Source organism: Simochromis diagramma, unplaced genomic scaffold, assembly GCF_900408965.1.
Source record: "Simochromis diagramma unplaced genomic scaffold, fSimDia1.1 OVJJ01000680.1, whole genome shotgun sequence".
Lineage (NCBI taxonomy): Eukaryota > Metazoa > Chordata > Actinopteri > Cichliformes > Cichlidae > Simochromis > Simochromis diagramma.
In genome coordinates, this window is record NW_024387470.1 from 623,588 (window position 1) to 649,031 (window position 25,444).

The 25,444-nt window shown below is 42.6% G+C and overlaps 1 protein-coding gene across 3 annotated transcripts in view; it reads left to right on the forward strand.

Moving 5' to 3' along the window:
* Positions 1-357: 357 nt before the first annotated feature.
* LOC120723479 (vang-like protein 1) overlaps positions 358-25,444 on the forward strand; it is a 66,693-nt gene continuing 41,606 nt past the window's right edge. For 2 of the 3 annotated variants that reach the window (XM_040014930.1, XM_040014931.1), the window contains exon 1: positions 358-530. The gene's annotated coding sequence lies outside the window, so the exon portion shown is untranslated. The remainder of the gene's footprint in view (positions 531-25,444) is intronic. The other variant, XM_040014932.1, reaches the window with a different exon arrangement.

Genomic DNA, 25,444 nt, shown 5'->3' on the forward strand with positions numbered 1-25,444 from the left:
AAAGTTGTCATTTTCACATATATTCCAAGAACCTTCTGTTTTCATCAGCTTTACTGACCATTTCAACAGCTAACAACACTTTTTCTTTTTCCTAAAAACACCAAGTCCCTCTGGACACCGCAGTTTTCAGTGGGTGAAACATTTCATTACTTATCCAGGAATTTACTAAGGCATTTTTTATTGCACAGTTCATTATCTAATGACGGAATGCTTTATTTCGACTCTTCTGGTCCTTCATATCTTATATATTATTAAACAGCTTATGCAGCAGGTTCACTTTAATTCGGTGTTTCTGTGATCTTTGCAGTGGCAAACTGAGGGCAAAGACACCCCCCTAGCGCCATGTATCCGCACTGCACCTCCTCACGCCGAGAAGCACTGCCCCCTGTGAAATTCCTGACTGCCAGGGTGATTCCTACGGTTACCAAGGGCTGCTTCCTACTGTAGTTTACCGTGTGCTGTGTGGCAAACTATTTTATAACCTCTGGATAAATTATCAACCACGGGAATGATATCCCCAGCGATAAAGGGTGAGTTATGATTTAATTACACCTGAGATTGTGTCGGCCATGTGTGTTCTGCAGATGTTAGTGTGCGGGCTCAGCAGTGTGTGAAGCTCAGTCTTATAGCCTATAACGTCCTGTCTTGATTCCTGTCGCCTACAAAAATGTGTGTTAGCGTGCCTACCTGTTTTTCCATACAGACAACAAAGGCAGTTATCCGCTGAATGTGTGTTTTTAGAGAAAGACTTGGGAACACGCCCTTGCTTTTTTCCTATCTGTATGAAAGGAAATATTTTTAACTTAATTTCAATACCCTTAAACTGCGGTCAGACCCACGCACAAATCCACACTCGGAAAGTTACCCGTATTTGTTCATATTTGGCCGCAGTTTGGAGTTTCTAATCGTCTCGGATCGAGTAGATATACATATTTATTACTGTCGCTCTCTCAAACACAAACTCCCAGAGCTACTGAGAGAGAGAGAAAAGTGAACTATGTTTCATACGGATGGCTGGATCCGCATAACCCCGGCTGGTACACCGCAGCTCAGCTGTTAACTGTAACCTGCGGCGGCAGAGTTGTCGCGGACGGATACATAATAACACCTCAAGCCTCGAAAAGCAACCAGTAAACCGAAAAAACACCCAGTTCGCCCGCCTGTGACCACTGCAGCACGCTTTGGGTATTCAGCTCGTCGTAAATATGGGCTACAGAGGTTAGGGAGAGCAAGAGGGGGGCGTCCGAGGCCACGGTAAAACCGGGGAGTTTCCTGCCACTATAGGTCCGCCTGCGTGCCGGGTCACAGGTAGAGGTTGGGCGGGTAACCTTGCTCAGCAGCTCCACCAAACCGAAACATGACTTCTGTTTAGCTAAATGGTATCACTTTCCCTCGTGTAGGCTTAGGCTAGGTAGCTTTTGCTTTCGTGTGTGACTTGCTAAAATACTCCACGAGGGGAAAAAAAAGTCTAAATTAAGTTAAGCAGGTGCTTATGTGGCACATGCAAGTTAGGTGACTTCTAATTAATAACCTGTAATGGTTTCTGTTGAGCTGCTTTCATCATCAGTGGTTGCCTGCTCTGTCTACAGGTCAGTGTGTGATTGACAGAAACTTTAATTTCCAGTGAAACACACCAGGCCAACTTTGTTAGTTTAGACAGGGTAGCATCTAATTATCAGCTGCTGTAATAAAAAAAAAAGAAAGCTCATTACTATGAGCCAAAGACTGCAAACTGTAATAAATTATACAAAACGGAGCAGAACAACAGATTTGTGGCACTTAGACTTGTAATAAAAAAGTTTTATATATAATTACAGTCAGTCATATAAAGGCTGATGTTTTCACAGTTTCTGAAATCTGTCTAAATAAAAGCTGCATGAGTGATGCAGTGAGATCCCTGACCGACATTACATTGTGACAACAGCTTCCTCTCCATAAATTATGTAAGACCCTCATCATCATAAGGACTTTATATTCACAGTGCACATGGATTCTTTTTCATTTCCCGCTCTAGAACAGTGTCTCTGGTTTCCTCAAAGCTTATCAATGGTCTGTCTGTCATATGTAAAATGTGTGCTTGACAGTGCGTCTGTGTATACAGCATATTTGGACCTAATTCTTAAGCTTGACATCAGAATTACTTCTGTAAAATAACCACGAACTCTAGGCATTGCATTAGCTGGTTAGAAATCAGTGAGCTCTGCAGAATTCCTTACATTGCTGGGGTGGTTCTGATAAACAAGAGGCTCAGCCACTTTACATGCACTGCTGCAGTATAATGTGATGTGCTGAATAGCTTCTAGTGACTCTGAGTATTTAAATAGTTACACGAGCTGTTCAAGTAGAATCATAGAGGAAACAGGGCTTTCTCTAAGAAAAATAAGATTTGTGTAATCATGTTAATTTATGTCCTTCATGTGAAGGTGGAGTGATTTTTTTTATTCTTTTTACTTTTCTACTGCTTCTAGTACAACAATAATGATTGTGAATCTGTGTGAAATGATTTTTTTTAAAGTATGCTGGCATTTTCACATGTCCAGTGGTTGAAATAATAAAATATTTAAAATGTAGTTAATAATTCATAGTGACATTTTGAGGCTTATTGTCACTATTCCGCCTGGAAGAAAACAAACCAAAGAAAATACTGTAGTTATTTATGAGTCCTTCCATTTCTTAGATAGGTTTAAACCTCTAAACGACTCGGTGAGTTTTGGGGAAAGCTTATGGTTTGTGTCAAATTAGTCCCTTTCGCAATGATAACCATGTTTTGAAAAGCTTATCTTGCTTATCTTGCTGACTGAAAGCCCTGAAGGCAAACCTCTCATATGTGTGGTCTTTTTTTCCCCTTGTCTTACAAAGCCATGACATCACAAAGAGGTAACTGATCAGTTTAAACGATTGTCCTGGAGCAACGTCAGATACACAGGTAACCAGATGAAGTGTAAACAGAAACGCCTTTTGTAGTGACTGTTCGCGTTTACAACAGCTTTTTTAAAGTGTGAGACAAAATGGGGTTGAAGAGGATCCTAAACTGGATATATTTAAAGTCTCACATCAGTGAGGCTTGTGTTTCCAAAGATTAGCAGAACATCTGATTTTCATTCTGCATAATGGGAATTATTTTGCTTTTGACAGGATAAAACGAAGAAGTTCACTACTACTTCATAACCTATTGAAACTTTTTTCGATCGGCATGTTAATGTAGGAAAGCACTTTGAAAACAGAATTTTTTTTTAAAAGGGCTGCTTCCTGTTAAAAAGGAGGGAGCAGTTGCCAATAGCTAATTTGTGTAATTCAAGATGTAAATAGTTTTTAAAAATTCTTTTAAAGTAGGATTGGGCACTTCATTCATTCCCACAGCATGTCTTTATCATGTCTTCTTCCTCTCACCCCAACTGGTCACGGCAGATGGCCCCGCCCCTCCCTGAGCCTGGTTCTGCTGGATGTTTCTTCCTGTTGAAAGGAAGTTTTTCCTTCCCACTGTCGCCGAAGTGCTTGCTCATAGGGGGTCATATGATTGTTGGACCTTTCTCTGTATGTATTATTGTAGGGTCTACCTTACAATATAAAGCGCCTTGAGGCAACTGATGTTGTGATTTGGTGTTGTATAAATAAAATTGAATTGAATAGATTTCAGTCAAAAGTGAATCGAAAGCTAATACCACCAATCTGTAAAATGTTCCATTAATCACGATTTTGTTTGAGGGCATATTGCCCAGCCCTATTGTATAAACCAGGAGCTTCATATCAACTAGATAATCTGACTGTAGCTATTGCGTTCATCAGAAGTCAGTTTATTGACTGACCACCGAGGACCAGCTCATTGCGGTTGCCTAGTAACACCGGCACAAAACTGCAACAGGTAAAGGCCAGCTGTGAATCAAGCATAAGGTGTGGAGTCGGTGTCAGTGAGCCTGCCACTCTGCAGCAGTGCGAAATGTGCACGTTGAAAAAGTGTGAAGTCAGAAATCCTCAGATTCCAAATATGAAATGCTCGTGGAGTCTGTAAGTGTCTGCTGCTGGTTCTCTGGCTCTGTTTTCATCTCAGTGGTTTTCTCTGGGCTTCACTTTCATGACACTTGGGAATGTTGATTGAATTCCACAGAATTAATGGCCCTCATTTGCTCAGTCATAGATGACAACACAGCGAGCTTGTGACCGGGGCCAGACTTCCACTGCGACATGCATCCCTCGTGTCCCGGCACGCCTCATGACTGCAGCCGTCATTGAGCTGCCTTCTCTCCAAGTGAAGTGAAGTCGGTACTTTGAACTGGGAGCTGCTTGGGTCTTATTACAGCGAAGGGAGATGTTTTATCATGGTGGTAATAGAGGCAGTGCTGCGAGGGCCTTGTGGCTATGGAGCAGGGCGGCGAGGGAGAAGGAATGAGCTGCGTGCTGATGTTGGGGAGCAACTGAGCACGCTAATTTGTATTGTAATGAATGACAAAAACATCTTTGTGTAGAGATTATGTCAAAAGTCAGGTTATCCAGTTATTTTATAACTAAGTGATAATCCCCAGTTTAGCACTAAGGCCATCACATGCTGAAGAACTGATTAAACACAGGGCTCATACATTATTAGCTCTTAATAACGTCTTATAGGGATGCACAAATTGTGACAGTCTGGGCTGATGTAGATGTTCATCCACCTGTTAGAAAGTCTGTCAGTGCGTCATCACATCATTTTTTTGACATAGGTTTAGCAACACATAAACCTCTGTTATCAGTAAATACCTCTCTACCCGCATCAAATACTGATACTTGGTCAATACTTCTGTGCATCCTGAGTATATTTCCTCAAACCTGCATCACTCAGAGATGAAATGTTCACTACAGATTTGGCCCTAATCATTTCAACCAATATGCCGGGAACATTCGACCTTTTAAACTTGTGGTTCAGTTGGATTTTGTTGTTTTAAAGCAAAGTGGGTGTCTCCACAGTTGCTGAGTATAAAATTAGGGTTGAAACAGTGCAGGAATCAAAGATTTGCCATAAAAGGCTGTGGGATTTCAGGATTAATCAGCGCTGGGTGTGAATGATCCACAGAGCTTTGCACTCCTGCTCTGTAAAGGGGAAGAACGGATAAGCAGGCTGCCTGAAAGGAGGTTTTGAATGAAAACACGATAGATAATCTTGGCTGCTTCATTAAATGCCTAATTTGCTGTTCAACACTGGAAAGTGCCATTTCTGCCTCTAACTTGGCTCCTACTTGTATAATGAGCATGCCTTCGTGGTTTAGGAGGAAATCAGCTTGCAGCAAATCACCTTGTTGGTTCAGTGACTTCGGCCCGCATGAAAACAACAGGTTCTGTACAGGCTGCATGTCTCTTCGTCTGTTGCTGTAAAAGTTCATTGTGTGCTGTGGGACCAGTAATTTGGTAGGTTGTGAGTGAGCTGTGTGCTTCCTGGAGTTTCCGTAAACAGCTTCACAAATGTCAGTCTCACAAATAATTGTTAATCCCCTCAAGATGCAGCTGTAACTACTAAGTGCTTCCAATTTGATGTATTAAAACATCACATATTTTTCTTTCAGGCTGGTTGCTGTGAAGCTGTCAGTCAGATCTGCTCAGGACTAGACACCCAGACTGAAAATGACCTTTTCGGGGACCCTTAGTTCTATTCTAAGTGAACTCTAGTTTGTGAAAAGGCACAGGATATGTGATGGCATTTGTATGAGAATTAACACGTAACATGTTTGTATAGTTTACTTACTTCATTGCTATAATCAGTCTACTCCTCTTTTCTTATGATCCTACCAGTTTATGACATATTAAAGCTAAGAGAGTTCCATTTATTTCACCTAAATACATGAGTCAGGGATCAGATCACTATGAAATTATTAGTACAGCTGATGACCTTCATCTGGAAGATCATCAGTCTTTTTACCACTGATAATTTTATCATATACAAAAAATAAATTACATCTTTAAATATTACATCTTTCAGCAGACTAGCATAATTTAACCAGACATTAACGATGGCATGCCTGCTACAGAGCAAGATGCAGACAGTATTCCAGATGTTTTGAGTCACAGTTTGCATTCTGGATTTTAGATTTGTTGCACCACGAACAAACGTCCATCAGTCCATAAGCATCGTCTTACAATGGCTGGAAGATATTCACTGTGGCTCGTGTTGCACGTCTGCTATTATAACTATTACATATTCATTGTAGTACTTTCCCTGGAAGTTATCTTAGCCTTCCAAACCACAACATTCTCATTAAAATACATACTATGCTTTTTTTTTTAAAGTGAATCTATTATGCTTCCCCTTATTAGTCAGCATACCTTTACCATGTTATGTTCATAAAACGTGAATCCCAATGCAACAAAAGTTCAGGCTTCAGACTGTTTTGTACATTTTTTGTCTTCTCTTGGATCTGTACGATGTCGGTTAGAGCAGCTATCCCTGATATGATTGCCTCTGGCACGCAGCTCTGGTTGTGAATCAACGGCTTCACCCATGTGCTGTTGAAATCACAGTTTTCAAACCATAGCCAGTCAGAAGAACCCTCGCTTAAAAGCTGGGTGGTCTCACTTGTCCTCTTCTTGATTTCTCTTATTCTTTTTTTCATATATGTTTCACGTAATCAAACTAATTTTAATATTTGATAAATATAACCAGAGTAAATAAATGATGATTTCATTTATTAAAGGAAAAAAAGCTATCCAAGCCTAGCTGGTCCTGTGTAATTGCTTTGCTTATTAATATTAACCACAGTCTTTGGGAAGCTGAGTTCAATTTCACAAGCCACACCCAGGCCTGTTTACTGCCAGACTTGTTGAATCAAGAAATCACTTAATTAGAACCTGTCTGACAAAGTGAAGTAGACTAAAAACTCCCAGAAAGCACAATATAAAGAAACGGATGAGAAATTTGGAAAGGGTTATTTGATTGATTTGAAAAAAAAAGCTGAACTTTTTGTAATGTTATAAATTTGTCATTATATCTGGCATAAAGCTAACACAGCATTTCATAAAAACAACATCAGACCAACATTCAAACATGGTGGTGGAAGTGTGATGGTCTGGGGCTCCTTTGCTGCTTTAGCACCTGAACGACGTATTCAGTTACTCTGCACGTTTGGACAACTTTTGTTGTCTCATATTAAAATTAGGTGACAAATATGCTAAAAACTAATAAATGAAGATGGGGGGTAAATACCGTTTTCCACCACTCTATCCTAGGTTCAGTCCAAGAATAACAACGTGACGCTGAAAATAAACACAATAGCTAGATTTTCATCTAAATTTCAGTTTACAAAGAGCACTCTTTGTCTGCTGTCTAAAGAATAAACAAAGAAAATTATCTTTGAGCTATGTTACAATGCCAAAGTCCTTTTAGTTAAATTACATACATGTGTTCACTGAAGCCGGTAATAATCAGATCTTGCCATGCTGCCAGCTTTTATTGGATGTGATGGGAAAGGGGCAGCTACGCAGCACTGTGTAGCTGGTGGCTGACAGCAGATGTCTCGTGGCCACAGAGGAACTCTGCTCTCAGATGAAAGTATGTTCTTGGGCTGTTTACGCAAGGTTGTTTGTTTCCATTCCCACTAATGTCTGCTGGGTGTTTATATGCTATGTATGTGCTCAGGTTGTTGTACCTGTTAGGTTATATTAGACTGGAGTGTATATAATCTTTCTACCATTTATTTTTCAGAGTTTAGTTGATGGGTTTGAGTCATTTAATTGAACGATATGTTTTCACAAAGCGCACAAAAGGGCCTTGTGAGAGTCTATACCCTTCATGCTTGATTGCAGTGATATAATATAGCCCTTACTCTTTTCCCACTGCTTGCTGCGGGTGTTTTCCAGGGCAAACAGACAAGCCGGCAGCTCAGCAGGGGTCTTGGATTACTGTGAAGAACCTGTCGGGTTGCCTCCTTCTTTAAGAGAAGGGATTCAGCTTTGGACTTGCAAACTTGAAGTGGTTCCACTTACCAATTCTCTCTGGCATGGCAAAGACAGAAACCGCATGTGACAGCGCTCGGATATCCCGTTTCACAATACATTATTAGGGAGAGGTGCTCAGTGGGAAATGTCCGAGCAAGGAAAAACATGCTGTTTTTTTTTTTCCTTTTTTTTTTGCATGCACTGAAGCAGGAAATAATCGATCAGCTTTTAACCCGGCTGATCCTTCCCCGTGCCTGCACTCAGACTGAACCTGGACCACGCTCTCATTTAACCCAATTAATCCCTCTTGAAGCTGCGTGCCCTCACTGTTAAGAGGATTAAACCAGGTATTGGAAATGCACCTGCGACATGTCCAGCTCACTTAGCGCACATCATTCAGTAGATGTAGTCTGCAGGAGAGCACTAGGTTGGACCACTTAACCAAGGTTGGCAAGCTGTTGGCTGAGCCACCAGAATAAAGTTTTTTTGGTTTTATAGTTGCTTTTGATTTGGAGAAAACCCTTTTTAATACTTTTAGGTAGAAATTAAGAGTAGTTAGAGTAATTTTGAAAAAATTCCTAGTATTTACACCTCTGAGTGTTAGCCACTAGTAGCCTCGGGTAATGTCTGTTTTCCTACAGAAAATGTTCCTGTGATCATAAACTGTATATAAAAGACAAATATAGCCACTGTGACTTCATCCATTGCTTTCTGAAGTCTCAACATTAACATTTTGGTTGCTGCCATGCTGGTTAAAGCCAGAGGTTGACCATATGGCCTGATTTAGACTTCTCTGAGGAATCTTTGTTGAGCCTATGATGTAACCAGCAAGTGGCTGATGTCATTGCAGGCATTTATGTGTGTGCTGGTGCATTGTGTTAATTACCATGAGGTTGTGTCCTGGTGTTTTATATGCGGTGCTAGCCATGATAAAGACCAATATAATGCTGGGACTAATTTTCTTTCTGGGTTCCCACTCCTTGTTGTGGTCAGTTTTCCTCAGGGGCAAACATATTTATCCCTCAAGTTTTTCCACATCTTTGTATATTCAGTTATATCCATTCCGATAGTTTCAGCAATCTCCCTCCAGGAACCTGCAGACATTATTGAGTCACATTGATGCTATGATTTTTATTCCTGTATTGTAATAGTTGCAGACTACGTCAACCCAACGTGTAGTTACATTTCTACATTCCTTCAAGGCACTGTTGGAGATCTTTTCCTGTTAGAAGGGAGTTCTTTTACTACACTGTTGCCAAGTGTTTGCAAATAGGGGATTTTTGGCTCATTGGAGTTCTCGCTCTTTTAAGGTTTATCTTATAATATACAGGCCCCCTTGAGATGACTGTTGTATAGATTTAACATAGATTTTGACAACTACACGTAATAAAACAGATGTTTTGGCTATTTAGTTTGGTTTTTGGGTCTCTGTAGTAGCCATAATGTGGAAACTGCATTTTGCTGTTTTTCCTAACACAAGTCCTGAATCGCTTTGGGTTTTTTGTACAGAATAGGCAAATGGGATGTAACATTTTGAGCTTTAAAAGTGCTTTTAGGCAAACTGTATTGAGTTTGGGCTACACCAAGCTAGCTGTTTCCTCCTGATACTGTCTTTATACTAAGCTACTCAGCTGGTGACTCCAGCATTAGCTTCTATAGGCATGACGAGTGTCTCATCTTAGACTCAGCAAGAAAGAGGGTGGGTTTATTTAAAATGTTAAACTGCTCCGTTCAAAAGTTGTGTTTACTTGTCATTTTAGAACTTTACCTAAGATCGGTACTTTGATGTACTACTTGATACTCAAATCCCTGCTTGTTGAGAAGAGCTCTGGGATTTTTTTTTAACCTGTTAAGTCTGGCCAGTAAATATACTGGAAAGAACTGGTATTGATCTGTTGGAGGCAGAAATTACATCAAAAATTGGGGCTTATGGAAACCCTACTTCTTCTATGTGAGTCCATGACAGAATACTGCATGCATGGGTAATGCAGCAGGCTGGCAAGACTGCAGAGAGCCAGTTGAGGGAGGATTTGTCATCATGTGAGGATGATTCAGACATTTAAAAATGATTTACAGGATTAGCATATCCAGATATGCAGTTTTGCAGTCCTCAAAGTATTTTTAGGGATCAATGACAGTCAGACAAGGATGCATTCACACAGTCACAGATGTGCCGACACCATTCTCCTTCGAAATGGGTCACACTAGATGTTTAGAGTGTATTTTTGGAACCAGAAATGTGTGTGTGTGTGTGTGTGTGTGTATGTGTGGTCCCCATTAAGTGTTAGATAGGGAGTGTAGTTTGTGCACTAAACCTGGCTAAGTGACTCCTCTGCCTGGAATTTTGAATGTGGAATAACAGGGAGACAGTTTGTTCAGTTTCTCATCACCTTCAAGCCGACTGGAGCCATAAATCAGCCATAAATCTTTGTGTTTGCGCTCCAAGCCACTGCTCAGAGTTTCAGTGCAGGTTTCGATCTAGAAACTTTTGCAGCTTCAGACTAGGGCTTGTCAACGTGGAAGCAGTCTTATCACAAAAATTCTCATATCAGTCGATAATCGATCCATCAATATATGCTATGATTTGCATAAATCCCCTATAAATATATATATATATATATGTATGTATGTGTGTGTGTGTGTGTGTGTGTGTGTGTGTGTATATATATATATTAGGGGTGCAACGATATTCGTATCGATATTGAACCGTTCGATACAGTGCTTTCGGTTCGGTACGCATATGTATCGAACAATACAACATTTGTAATTTATTTTATCAATTTTCCTTCTGACGATGCTGTCTGTGTTGAGCGCTCAGTGAATCTGTGTTCGACTACTCCGCCTAGGCTGCACTGTCGAGCGCAGATCCACTGAGTGCTCAACACAGACAGCATAGTCAGAAGGAAGAGCGCAGGGCAAGCTAGCGAGACAGAAGTTAAGCTCTACTTGCAACAGGCAAATTGAACCTCATTCAGATCTGGCGTTTGGAATTATTTTGGTTTTCATGTGACGTATGACCCTGAAGGTAAGCGAGTCATGGACTAAAGTAAAACAGTATGTTGGATGTGCCATGCAATGCTCAATTACATTGGTGTGAACTAGTGTGTTAGCGCAGTTAGCTCGTTAACGTGTTTGCCGTCTAGCCCCATGCACGGAGCGATCGGCGGTAGCTCGTTAACGGAGATTTGCCGTGTTGTGGCGTTAAGGTCATTTCAACGAGATTAACCTGAAAGCACTAGTAGGAACACAACGAATATGACTGCACATTTACGCCGACATCATCCTAGTGCAAAGACAAGTGGAAGCAGACAAAAAAAAGCAAGCATGCTACTAACTTTAGCCGAGTCATTTAGACAGCTGTTAGCACATGATTCTCCTTATGCTGCTGAGAATATAGCCCAGAAGAAGCGGATAGTATAGCTTTTATTTTGGAAAGAGACATTTCTCTGTAATAAACTCTCTTTTACAAAGATGAGTGATTCCTCAATCAGATACAGGGCTTGCAATATCACTAGCCCGACGTCCCGGAGCTAGCGATTTTTTCAGTCGGGCTACCAAAATCTATCTCTTCCCTGCCCGTCGGGCTATTGTAGGAAAAATATATGTCAATGCTTTTGCATTCTTTCAGAAATGTAGCTGGGTAATTATGTCATTGGCATCGGTGAGCCACTGTCAATATGTGACATATTGAAGTCGCGTTTGAATTTGCGCTTGTTTTTTTGCTTTCACTTTGCAATCGTGCGAACTGTGTATAGAGAGCGACAGCACTGATCTGTGAGTGATGATAATTTGTGCACCAATTCCTCTGACATCGTCTTATTAATCGTTAGCTTACTATGCAAACATGACAAGTGAAATCTCCCGCAGCAAGCTTAAACATGTGAGAGGTTGATCACGCAGAGAATCGCTGAGCTTATGTGAGTGAGCATGTAAAAGCATTTCAGTTCTTCTGAGCCAAATAAGACAGGTCAGGGTGAAGAAGTGACAGCCAAAGAAAAGCTTACCACAAAACGGAGAAGTTATGACAAATCAGACTATAAGGCAAAAAGAAAGTGCAGCTTTATGGTTTCATGGACAAAAGAATTTCTGTGGCTGCAATATGATGAGCTAAATAACCAGGGCTGCACATAAGTGGTCCGCAGGTGCGCATTCGCTGTCAAAATAAAAAACACGCACAAGGGTTAGGGTTAAATTTAAAAACTGTACTTTTGAGTTAAAATATATATTTATAATTTTAATAAATGACAAATTAAAAATGCATGAACATTTTTTTGTATCGAAAAAATATCGAACCGTGACACCAAAGTATCGAACCGAACCGAACCGTGAATTTTGTGTATCGTTGCACCCCTAATATATATATATATATATATATATATATATCTCACATAGCAGCTGGATCGTGTAGTGGTTAGACTACACGCCTTTGGAACCCAGGATCGCAAGTTTGATTCCTGCCTGGGGCGTCTGTATCCAGTAAGGGTCCTAAGGCTAGACCCCCTATGCTAAGCGAGCCTACTGCAGACATGAGCGAGACAGATAAATATGAAGGCATGCCGGCTTGGACGTCGCCCGGATCAACAAGGTCCGCGTCAGGTGTTGAGGAACCAGGGCACCCTGACGAAAAGTGGGCTACTGGAACAAGAAGGCATCGGTGGGCAAGAGACAAAAACAGGGCGTTGTTGGAATGCTACTACGCAAGTAACCCCAGCGGAAGGGGCTACATGAATAGGATGACGGACCTATGGATTCTTCGATACCCAACATCCACAATGACGGCGAAACAACTAGTAGCTCAGTGTTCCAACATTCGAAAGAAGGGACTGCTCTCACAGCTAGAGATTGACGAGGTACAACACAAATGCTACGGCAAGGAGTCAGGACGCCAGGTCAGGGGGGAGATATCATCACCCCCACCCGAGATTGGGTACATAGCCCCAAGTGCGATAGGAGAAGGACCGTTGAGTGTGAGAGGAACTGACCTGAAAAATAGGATCATGGCCAAGCTTGAAACCTGGATCCCCCGTAGCCGCTTACCAAGATTACGTGAAGTACCCTCAGAAGGTCTGCTAGATTATGTTAATGCAGCACTACGGACAATACCTACAACCACGATTACCGAAACTAACAAGCTGATCTACAATACGGCAGCAGTGATCAGCGAGATGCTTGGCTACAAGTTGAACAGCAACAAGGGGCAGTACCCTCCATGGAGGGTACTGAAGGAGGCTAGAGGGCAAGATCAAAGTAGCACGGAGGGAGGTTAGCCAACTAACGGAGTTGCAGAAAGGTGCGACAAAGAAGGTGCATAAGAAATACAGCAAGCTGTCCATACCTGAGGCCTTGGAAGCTGCCAAGCAAAGACTCACAGCCTTGGCCAGCCGCTTGAGGAGGTACACCAGAGAGTTAGAAGGCAGGAGAATAAACCAGCTGTTCTCCACAGAACCAGCAAAGGTGTACTCTCAGTGGCAAGGGAACAATAAGAGAACAGCACCACCAAGGCTGGAGACGGAGCAATACTGGAAGAGCATATGGGAGAAGGACGCAACCTATAACGGCAATGCTCAGTGGCTAGTGGATCTGAGGGCAGACCACAGCGACCTCCCTGAACAGGGTCCAGTAACCATCACAGTGGCAGATATCCAAGAAAGGGTCTCCAGTATGAAGACTTGGACAGCACCAGGGCCCGACATGGTTCACGCCTACTGGCTAAAGAAGCTGACTGCACTCCACGAGCGTCTGGCAGCACAAATGAACCAGCTGCTAGTTAACGAGAGATACCTGGAATGGCTAACCGAAGGTCGGACGGTCCTGATCCCCAAGGACCCCAAGAAGGGACCGGTCCCCTCCAACTACCGACCAATAACCTGCCTCAGTACTACATGGAAGCTCCTGTCAGGCATCATATCGGCTAAGATGAACAGGCACATGGGTCAATACATGAGCGGGACACAGAAAGGAATTGGCAAGAATACCAGAGGCGCAAAACACCAGCTACTGGTAGACAGAACAGTCAGCCGAGACTGCAAGACCAGACTGACCAACCTGTGCACGGCCTGGATTGATTACAAGAAGGCCTATGACTCAATGCCCCACAGCTGGATACTGGAATGCCTAGAATTGTACAAGATCAATGGGACCCTAAGAGCCTTCATCAGGAACTCAATGGGGATGTGGCGTACAACACTAGAGGCCAACTCCAAGCCCATAGCACAAGTCACCATCAAGTGCGGGATCTACCAAGGAGATGCTCTGTCCCCACTGCTGTTCTGCATAGGCCTGAACCCCCTCAGTGAGATCATTAACAAGACTGGCTACGGATACCGACTACGGAACGGAGCAGTTGTCAGCCACCTCCTGTACATGGATGACATCAAGCTGTATGCCAAGAGTGAACGAGACATCGATTCACTGATCCACACTACCAGGCTATACAGCAATGACATTGGAATGTCGTTCGGACTGGAGAAGTGTAGTCGGATGGTAACAAAGAGAGGGAAGGTAGTCAGAACTGAGGGGATTGAACTACCAGAAGGCAACATTGCAGACATAGAGGACAGTTACAAGTACTTGGGGATCCCGCAGGCAAATGGGAACCATGAAGAGGCCGCTAGAAAAGCTGCAACCACCAAGTACCTGCAGAGGGTCAGGCAAGTCCTGAGGAGTCAGCTGAATGGTAAGAACAAGATCCGGGCCATCAACACGTACGCCCTGCCCGTGATCAGGTACCCTGCTGGGGTAATAGGCTGGCCAAAGGAGGAGATAGAAGCCACTGACATAAAGACAAGAAAGCTCCTTACCATGCATGGAGGGTTTCACCCCAAGTCCAGCACCCTGAGGCTGTATGCTAAACGGAAGGAAGGGGGCCGGGGACTGGTGAGTGTCAGCACCACAGTCCAGGATGAGACAACGAACATCCAAGAATACATTGGGAAGATGGCCCCAACTGACCGAGTGCTCAGTGAATACCTCAGGCAGCAGAAACCCAAGAAAGAGGAGGGAGACGAGGAACCATCATGGAAGGACAGGCCCCTGCACGGTATGTACCACCGGCAGATAGAGGAGGTGGCTGATATCCAGAAATCCTACCAGTGGCTGGACAAAGCTAGACTGAAAGACAGAACAGAGGCACTAATCATGGCAGCACAAGAACAAGCTCTGAGCACAAGATCCATAGAGGCTGGGGTCTATCACACCAGGCAAGACCCCAGGTGCAGGCTGTGTAAAGATGCCCCAGAGACAATCCAGCACATAACAGCAGGGTGCAAGATGCTAGCAGGCAAGGCATACATGGAACGCCATAACCAAGTGGCCGGCATAGTGTACAGGAACATCTGTGCTGAGTATAACCTGGAAGTCCCGAGGTCAAAATGGGAGATGCCCCCAAGGGTGGTGGAGAATGACCGAGCTAAGATCCTGTGGGACATCCAGATACAGACGGACAAAATGGTGGTGGCTAACCAACCGGACATAGTGGTGGTAGACAAACAGAAGAAGACGGCCGTAGTGATCGATGTAGCGGTTCCGAATGACAGCAATATCAGGAAGAAGGAACACGAGAAGCTGGAGAAATACCAAGGGCTCAGAGAAGAGCTCGAGAGGATGTGGAGGGTGAAGGTAACGGTGGTCCCCGTGGTAATCGGAGCACTAGGTGCGGTGACTCCCAAGCTAGGCGAGTGGCTCCAGCAGATCCCGGGAACAACATCGGAGATCTCTGTCCAGAAGAGCGCAGTCCTGGGAACAGCTAAGATACTGCGCAGGACCCTCAAGCTCCCAGGCCTCTGGTAGAGGACCCGAGCTTGAAGGATAAACCGCCCGCAGGGGCGTGCTGGGTGTTTGGTTATATTAGGGGTGCAACAATACACAAAATTCACGGTTCGGTTCAATACTTTGGTGTCACGGTTTGGTATTTTTTCGATACAAAAAAAATTGTTCATGCCTTTTTAATTTGTCATTTATTAAAATTATAAATATATATTTAACTCAAAAGTACAGTTTTTAAATTTAATGTTGCTGAAACAACAAAGGGATAAAATAATAAATCTATCTGATCGAGAAATCACTCATCTTTGGAAAAGAGAGTTTATTAGAGAGAAATGGCTCTTTCCAAAATAAAAGCTATACTATACGCTTCTCCTGGGCTATATTCTCAGCAGCATATTAAACATATCAGGTCCCCATAAGGAGAATCATGTGCTAACGGCTGTCTAAAATTTATGACTCGGGTAAAGTTTGTAGCATGCGTGCTTGTTGTTTTTGTCTGCTTCCACTTGTCTTTGCACTAGGATGCTGTCGGAGTAAATGTGCAGTCATATTCATTGTGTTCCCACTAGTGCTGTCAGCATTAATCTCGTTGAAATGACGTTAACGCCACAACACGGCAAATCTCCGTTAACGAGCTACCGCAGATCGCCCCGTGCGTGGGGCTGGACGGCCAACACGTTAACGAGCTAACTGCGCTAACACACTAGTTCCCACCAATGTAACTGAGCATTGCGTGGCACATCCAACATACTGTTTTACTTTTGTCCATGACGCGCTTACCATCAGGGTCATGCTTCACATGAAAACCAAAATAGTTCCAAGGCTGCACTGTCGAGCGCAGATCCACTGAGCGCTCAACACAGACAACATCGTCAGAAGGAAAGTTGATAAAATAAATTAAAAATTTAGTATTGTTCGATACATATGCGTACCGAACTGAAAGCACTGTATCGAACAGTTCAATATTGATACGAGTATCGTTGCACCCCTAATATATATATATATATACATACACACACACACACACACACACACACACACACACATATGTATGTGTATATATATATATATGTATGTATGTGTATATATATATATATATGTATGTGTGTGTATGTATGTATATATATATATATATGTATGTATGTGTATATATATATATATGTATGTGTGTGTATGTATGTATATATATATATATATGTATGTGTGTGTATATATATATGTATGTATATACACATACATATATATATATATATATATGGCATTGCCTTAGATGATGCTTGGTGTTACAGTTTGTCCCCCACCAAGTTCGGTAACACTGTTGCTCGAGTTCATTAACATTTTCTGTTGTCAGTTTTTCTTTGAACCCTCTCGCACTCCTAACATGTGTGTGTGACTGCAGTACCTCAAACGTTAGCGCATGTGCTGCTGCCAGCAACTCCTCCTACGCTGCGTGCATCAACCTAACGTGATGTGGCTTCTGTTTTATTCCAACCACATAATTGGTTTGGTGTCTGTCAAAATATGGATGGATTGAGTTCTACTGACTTTATATTGACCATGTCTCATATTTCAATTGAGGGGAAGTAATTTTGAAGTTAGTGTCTTTATTGTTTAATAAAACCATTCCAGGACACAGATAGGATATGGTATGGAAGCCTGGATGGATGCAGTTATTCAGAATCAAAAATATTTTTCATGGTTCACCATAACCAAAGCACCACATCACTTGTTATGTTATTTGAGGCTGGTGTCACATTAATATCAGCCAAGAGTTAATATAAGCTATATATTTGTTCTCCACTCCACAGAGTTTATAGCTGTTTAATGTCAGGTGTAGGCAGACAGGCTCAGTGTGCAGAGTCAGGCAGAAATTAGATTTAGTCTGAGCTACCTGTGTATTTCATCTCCCTCGGAGTAGTGTGTGTGTGTGTGTGTGTGTGTCCTGCTGCTTTATTATGTGAATGTATTTACAAGCACGCCTCAAGCTGTGACTCACGTCTTACTACAGAACTGTGACTTCCATCAAATATGAATTCTGCAAACATTAATCTCCTGCTAAAACCAGACAAAGACCCTGTATATCCCTCATGCTATCGTCCAATATCCCTTATAAATGTAGACCTTAAAATAATCTGCAAAGCTTTCTCAAAGAGACTAGAGAAAATAACCCCCCTCTTATTTCATCCTGACCAAACTGGTTTCATAAAAGGTAGGCACTCATCAACAAATACACGTAGATTACTTAATTTGATAGACTACTCATACAGTAAAAGCCTTGAAACTACAATATTTTCTTTAGATGCAGAAAAAGCATTTGACAGAGTTAACTGGAAATTTCTATTTGCAACTTTACACAAATTTGGTTTTGGAACCTCTTTCATTAACTGGTTAAAAATATTATACAATTCCCCAACAGCTTGTGTCAAAACAAATGTCCAAACATCCTCCAGCTTCTGTCTCCTGAGGGGCACCAGGCAGGGATGCCCACTCTCCCCTTCACTGTTTGCAATTTTTATTGAACCACTAGCAGCAGCACTTAGACAGAATTCAGTAATTAAGGGCATAAAATGCAAGAACGTGGAACATAAAATCAGCCTTTATGCGGATGATGTGTTACTCTTTCTCCAAAATTCACAAACCAATATCTCTGGGGTGATTGAATTGATAAACTCTTTTGCAAGGATATCAGACTACTCAATTAACTGGTCAAAATCTACAGTCCTTCCGATTAATTGCTCCTTCCATAATTTTTCTTCTACACCACTGCAATCGGAAAAATATTTAGGTATTAATGTTTCTCCCAAGCTTGCAGATCTAACTAAATTAAACCATATCCCACTTTTAAAGAAGGTAGAAGCCGATCTGGCTAGGTGGAAATGTCTACCCATATCACTTTTTATAGCGGTTGCCGCTATAAAAATGATGGTCTTACCAAAAATAAATTATTTATTCTCAAAGATCCCAACTAAACCGCCACAAGATTGGTTCAGATTTCTAGCTCATACATGTCCAAATTCCTTTGGCAAGATAAACCCCCACGTATAAGCTTAAAAACACTACAAAATAGGGCTGCTCACTTAATCGAATTTTAATCACGATTACGATCTGGGCTTTCAACGATCATTAAAAATGACTGAGCCGATTATTAGCCCCTCCCTCGTGCTTTACTCTGGCGCTGCTCTGTGTGGCAAATCGAGCGCACCTCTCTGCATTTCGAACACGCATCACAACAATTAAGAGGACCCGAGGGAAGCTCGGAAAGCTAAGCAGAAATTATTTGGAGAGGAGAGTGACTGCCGTTGGTTAAAAAGAGGTAAAAAAAACAAACTTCAGTGGTGTGGAAACATTATGGGTTCGCAGAGTCAGACGTGGATCAAATAGACACAGTGTGTAAACTTTGCTACCGTGTCGTAGCTGCACCACAGAGCAACACTGCAAAGTTCACTAAACATAGATGTTTACATTTTTCATTTATTTCTTATATTGCAAACATTTGCACTGTTATCAGTATTTGCACACTGTTTTATATTATTTTTTAAAGTCATTATTCAATACATTGTTATTGTTAACCCTTTAAAGCCGGTCAGAGCAGCATGCTCCGTTTTGTGTAACTATTTTTAAATTCCTGTAGAACCTGAACCATGTAAGCTAGCGCAATAATTTTTTTGCATATGAAACCAGAGGAGTTGTACTTACAAGCTTATGCCATCAGCTTGTCCTCGGTCACGGTTTCCTTCCACATATAGCTTTGCAAGAATTGCATAAAAAGCGCTTGCAGCAACAAAAACATAATACTCCAGAAACACGCTTTGCCGATCCCATCAGCTGTTCGTAACACTTCCCACATTGAAACAGACGTCACCGCTAACTATCGCATGTCCGCCATTTCCTGCCCGAAACCGGAAGTGACGTCATTTTCGCGGAAAATGTAGTTTTTTACTTGTAGGCCTTAAAAGCCTATACTGGTGTTTTTATAAGTCATGTTTGACTTTTCTGAATAGTTTCTGGGATGCTTAGAACTCGAATTGCACAGCTGGAAATAGTTTATTTTGATGCATATGCTGTTTTCTTTGCAAATTTGCATCATAGGATTGTTTTTCGTTTTTCCTGCAGTATATAAAAATTGCTGTATCTCCAAAATAAAACTATGAAGACACTCAAAATAAATTTCCTGTTGTTGTAAACTATTTTTTGCAACTTTTTTGTATTTAAAGTTTTGAGGGATAAACCTCTTAAATTTCTCCAAGTAGAAATATATGTAAAAAAAACAAAAACTATTTTCAATTTTTTTTGTAGTTTATTGCACTTTTTTGCAATTAATGTAGTTACTATGGACTTAATACATACATATTATTAAAATATGGGCTATAATAGTTGTATTGATGTATAGCAACTTGAAATGCTCCCACAAATGGCACTACAACATGTAAAAAAATAATATAAGCTCTGGCGGACTTGGTTCTATGGTAGGTCTTAAAGGGTTAAATAAATATCGTCAAATAATCGAGATCTCAATTTCAGTGAAAATAATCGTGATTATCATTTGTGCCATAATCGAGCAGCCCTACTACAAAATTCCAAGGATAAAGGAGGATTAGAACTACCTAACTTTCAGCACTACTTCTTAGCCAACAGGCTTCAGTTTATCTCAGGATGGCTAAAACATACCTTCTTAGATGAACCTTGGCTAGATGTAGAACAAGCACTTTGCAATAATCTAGAGATTTCAGATCTACCATTTATCAGCTCAAACATCCAACGACATGAATGCTTCAAAAGCGTCAACATCAGCTCTTCTCTGACAGCATGGTGGGAGTTTCTAAAATTGACGGAGTCTTCATTAATCCCATGCAAACGTACACCTATCTGGAAAACCCTGACATATTACAAAACAATAATATGATAAACTTTTCAGATTGGAATGGTAAAGGAATCAAATATTTAGAACATATATTAGAAGGAACAGAATTTATTTCATTTGACAGACTAGTTACACAATATGGGTTCAACAAGAAAAGATTTTTAGAATATCAACAAATTAAATCCATAGTAAAAAATAAATTTAAACCGGGTCAAGTTGAACTACAAACACCACCAAGTGTGGTTCAATTTCTTACTCTTAAAACCCCCAAATTACTTTCCAAAATATACAGAATGCTTTCTAAAACAGATGAATCAATATCACTTCCTATTGCAAAATGGGAAGCGGATTTACCAGTTAACTTAAACCAAAACTTCTGGTCTCAGATTTGCTTAAAAACCTTTCATCTAATTAGAAATCCCAGTCTTCAATTAATTCAATACAAAATACTACATAGAGTGCACTATACAGGTCATCGGATGTTCAAGATGGGCTTTACGTCTACCAACAACTGCTCACACTGCCAAACCAACTCACCGGACAATTATATCCACGCTCTGTGGTTCTGTCCACCAGTTCAGAAGTTTTGGCGCGAGATATGTGAAGACTTATCAAAGTGTCTGAAATGTAACATTCCAACTTCCCCTTTAGTGTGTTTGTTGGGCAGCTTAGATAATGTCACTACAGAAAAGAATATAGCCCATATGGTTTTCACTGCCCTATGCATAGCCAAGAAAACAGTCGTCATGAACTGGAAAAATAAAAATAATCTTAATTCTAACCAATATAGAAATTATCTATTAGAGTACATTAGTCTTGATACAGCCTCTGCCACCACATCAGATCAATTGCTCTGGGCTCCTTTGATCAGCTCCATCACCTAGTGGGGGGGGGGGGGGGGTCATAGTTTAGTCCCACCTTCGCTGTTGTGATTGGTGTGGGGGTAGGGACAGGCTTAGGGCGTCGGGGGGTTCCCCAGGAGCATCTTCCTTGGAGGGCTCAACCCGGGGTAGCGGTCATGGCCTATTAAGGGCTCTGTTGGCTCTTAGGTGACGGTTTCCTCGTGGCTGTGTGCAGCGGGGCTAGGGGAGGGTCTGTGCTGACGGACGTGGGTTACTGACCTGGTAGCCTGGCTGCCCTTGGGTGGGTCCGGGACGGGCGTGAGGTTCTGGGGGCGCTCCGTCTCTCGGGGTTGGGTCCTGGTTGGTGTGTTGTGGGTGGGTGTATGGGAGCCCAGTCCTGGCGCAGGGTGCTGCCGGTGCATCGAGCCACCTGGGGGGCTCTTCAACTGGTGGGGGAGGTTGTTACGTCTTGCAGGAGCTCTCCTCTCTTCAGGAACTCACTCTGCAGGAGGGGGAGATATAGGAGAAGTGGAGGAAGATCTCAGCCTGGGCGTCTATTGTCTTGTATAGTCTGGAAGATGAGTGGATGACGGGGTGGGTGCAGTTTTCTCTGAGATGGGGTTGGGTAGGCTGTCCCGGGCTCTGTGGGGCCGGGCGGCGCTGCTGTACTGGGCCCCGGTCCGGATGGGCCTGGGCCCCCTTTCCCTGGCGGGTTGCAGAGTATGGGGGTGCCTACTGGGGTCACCGGGTGAGCTGGCCCCAGGGAGGGGTCACCTGCCCCTCCCTTCCTTCCCTCCCCATCTCCAGCTGCCTCCCTCTTCCCGCTCCACCACAATCACCCTACACATGCAGGGCCTTGGGGGTAAAGATGTGTCACCAGGGTGCAGGGGAGGCATCCCCCCCTTCTGTCCCCTTCTGGCTTCTTGTGCCTCAATTTTATCTCACAACTTAGACATTCACATTACTCACACTCTCATAACACATACATATAGGATCTTGGGGGTGGACACGCTACACGGAATCCAAAAGACCATCAGGGTGTACAATCTCACCCCTGGCGTCGTTGCCCACCTCTCAAACCCTCCTGGGTTTTAAATGCACCTTAGAACACACATGCATCAACACTATATATGAGCGGGCGGAGGGAGGTTTGGAGTCTTCACACACCCCCGTTCTCTGCGGCCTGTTGGAGCGGGGGGGCTAGGAGGAGAAGTTGGCCGTCAGGGAAAAGGGTAACACCACCTGGATCTGGGTGCAGTTTCCTCCTCCAGGGGCAAGGGTACCTAGACCCGGGGCTTAGAGTACGCTTGGGGAGTGTGATTGTGTGTACAGTGTCTCTCTATGTCTGTCTCCACGTTGGTTGAGTGTGGAGTAAGTGCATATGAGAGCATGAGGGTGGGAATTGATGTTTGTATCTGTGTGTGCCTGTTTGTCTGTGTCCATATGTCAGGTCGGGTATCAGACGCCACCTCTCTGGGGACATCCCAGGTCCTCCAAGGTATGGAGGCTTATCTCCCCCACCACTTCCCCTACCAGTGGCAGACGCCCTCAGACATCGGTGCGTTGGTGGTTCTTTGTGTCCGGGGATGGGCGTCCAGGTACACACCGGCTCACTCCTTGGTGGCATCGGGGCTGGACTGGGGCTTGCTCGGGCATTCGGGGTGGGTGCCCTGCATCTCGGCCTGGCTCGGTCATCTCGGCACAGCTGGCTGCCGCAGAGTCACGGGCACGATGGACCCCTTAGCTTCTGCTCGCGGCTGCTGAGTGACCTCATCTGGGCTCTCCTCAGGTTTTCAAGTGGCGCGGCTGCCCCCGGTTGGTCTTCCTGGTCTCTTGTGTCTGAGGTTGATCTGGAGTTTTGATCTCCTCATACCTTCATGCCCGGTGGACAGGCTGTGGCTCCCCAACCTTAGCAGATTATTAATGAGGAACCTTTTAAAACAATGCTCACTCGGTTAAGCTGACGCTCCCTGGGAACAAGCAGGTAATAAACTGGATAAGGTACAGAAGCCATCGATGCACAATTACACCCGGGTTTTCCCTGCTTCTGTTTAAAGCGTGTTAAAATGCAGAGATTTTTGACATTCCAGCAGTGTGTTTTTTTTAAATTCACATGCAAAATATGGGCGAATAGGAATGCCAGTTGTGAGCTGTTAAATTTTTTTTCTTTACATTAAATCTAGCAGAATACATTTAATGAATGTAGTTTATATGCCTCCTGTAGAATGCGTTGCCTCTGATGATGTACTTGCAGTGAGTCTTTAGAAAAATGCGCGAATAAATAAAGATAAAGTTGTTAGATTGAAATGAATCCAAGTGGTTGTTGTGTAACGGTCTGGCAAGGTTTATTTTTCCTCATGTTGATGCTGCTCTATTACCAGCCTCTAAAATGATCCCTGAGTCATGTTTGAGCTGACTTGTCCAAATGAAAGGCAAGGGTTAAAGTAAAAATAGGAGCAGATAGCAGGGTGAGCTGAGTATTAGTCAGGCCTTTCCTGACTAGTAAGTTGTATTTCTTTTTGTAAATTCCATTTTGTTTTAATTTATTTATGTAACTAACAGTCATATATCCAAATCGAGGGGTTGATCAAGTTTAAAAGGTGGCATAAAAAAAGCATGGTAGATTAAAAGCAGTGAGCAAAGTATGTAACCCCGCTTTTTGTAGTTTGGAGAGTCTCTTTCCAAAAACTTTTAAATTACCGGTTAAAGTTAATAAAGGGCTTTGGAAATAAAGCACATTAATGATCCAGCAATCTAAATGAAGCCACGACAGTGTAACGCCTTGACACTCGTAAGACATTGCTGCTTTGTCTGGAACGTGTGACTTGGGGAAATGCTGATGTGTCGGCGTTTTAACAAACTGGTCATCGGTCCCGGTGGTCGGCCTATATGTCAAGTCGCTCATCACCAGTCCTTCCAGCTCGCTGATACATGTCGTCAGAGGGGTGTTTTACTTAGATGAAATGACGAGTTTTATTTTGGTAGTCGTCTCCAGCTTCCAGTCCTCTGGTTTTTAGAGTCTGTGCTGTCTTGGGTTGCAGCAAAAGAAACTGGTTTTACTCCGCTGCGTTTGTCTGTGTCTGACATCGATACTGGGGGAAACCATGCAATGAGTGGGATGTGCGAAGCATGTGACTGCTTGGTGTGTAATTCCTGGGGCATTCCAATTTTTGAGGGCAAGTCCACGAGGATAAATGTGACGATAGTGTTATGACCTTCAGAAACAACCCAAATACAAAATAAAGAAACAAAAAGCCTTTTGCTAAAGTTCACTTTGGACTGAGCGTAGGGTAGACTTATACATACATAGACGATGCTTAAGCAACCTTTAATGAAATTGGAAAAAAGCTTAGGTAAAGGGTTTAAAGGGGTTCTGGTTACAACACAAGTTCAATGTAGATGTTTTGTGTGTGTGTGTGTGGTGTCTCTAAATCACACTTAAGAGAGTTTCAGGAGACTTTTGAATAAACGCGGTTAAAGAATAAAGATGGGCAGACTAATAAGAACTGTTTCACATAGATTACACAAATTCATTTTTTGAGCCTTATATACCGCAATGTCCACATATGTTAAACACACACTTAGTACATTTTTTGTAAGAAGTGCGCAACTGTTGTACCGCCTTCCTCAATGCATAATCATTTAACATGCCAGTGGTAGTCAAGCTGGAGTTCAATCTAAGACGGGCGTGTTGAGTCTGCTTGGCCAAAACCCTTTGCGGGAGAGAAAAAACAGGTGTACCGACATGCAGAGACAAAGTCGGAACCACATCGTTGTCGGTTTCCTAGGAATCACTTTTTTTTTTTGGTTTTTTTTTTGTGGGTTTTTTGTGGCAGGGATTCAGTCAAAAAGAATAAAAGGTAGAGTTACTGTATTATAGGGTCACAATCATTGGACAGCCGACATAGAAACAAAAATCTGAGGTAATAAGAAGTAGTTTGCTTATGATGGAGTTAACCTTGAATTATCGAACTTAATTAAGGTTCTCCACTAATAAAGGAAAACGCCTATGTGTAATTCTGCATAGATAGATTGCATTCTTTTGAACCAGGCAGAATTAATGAAGGATTGTGCTTAA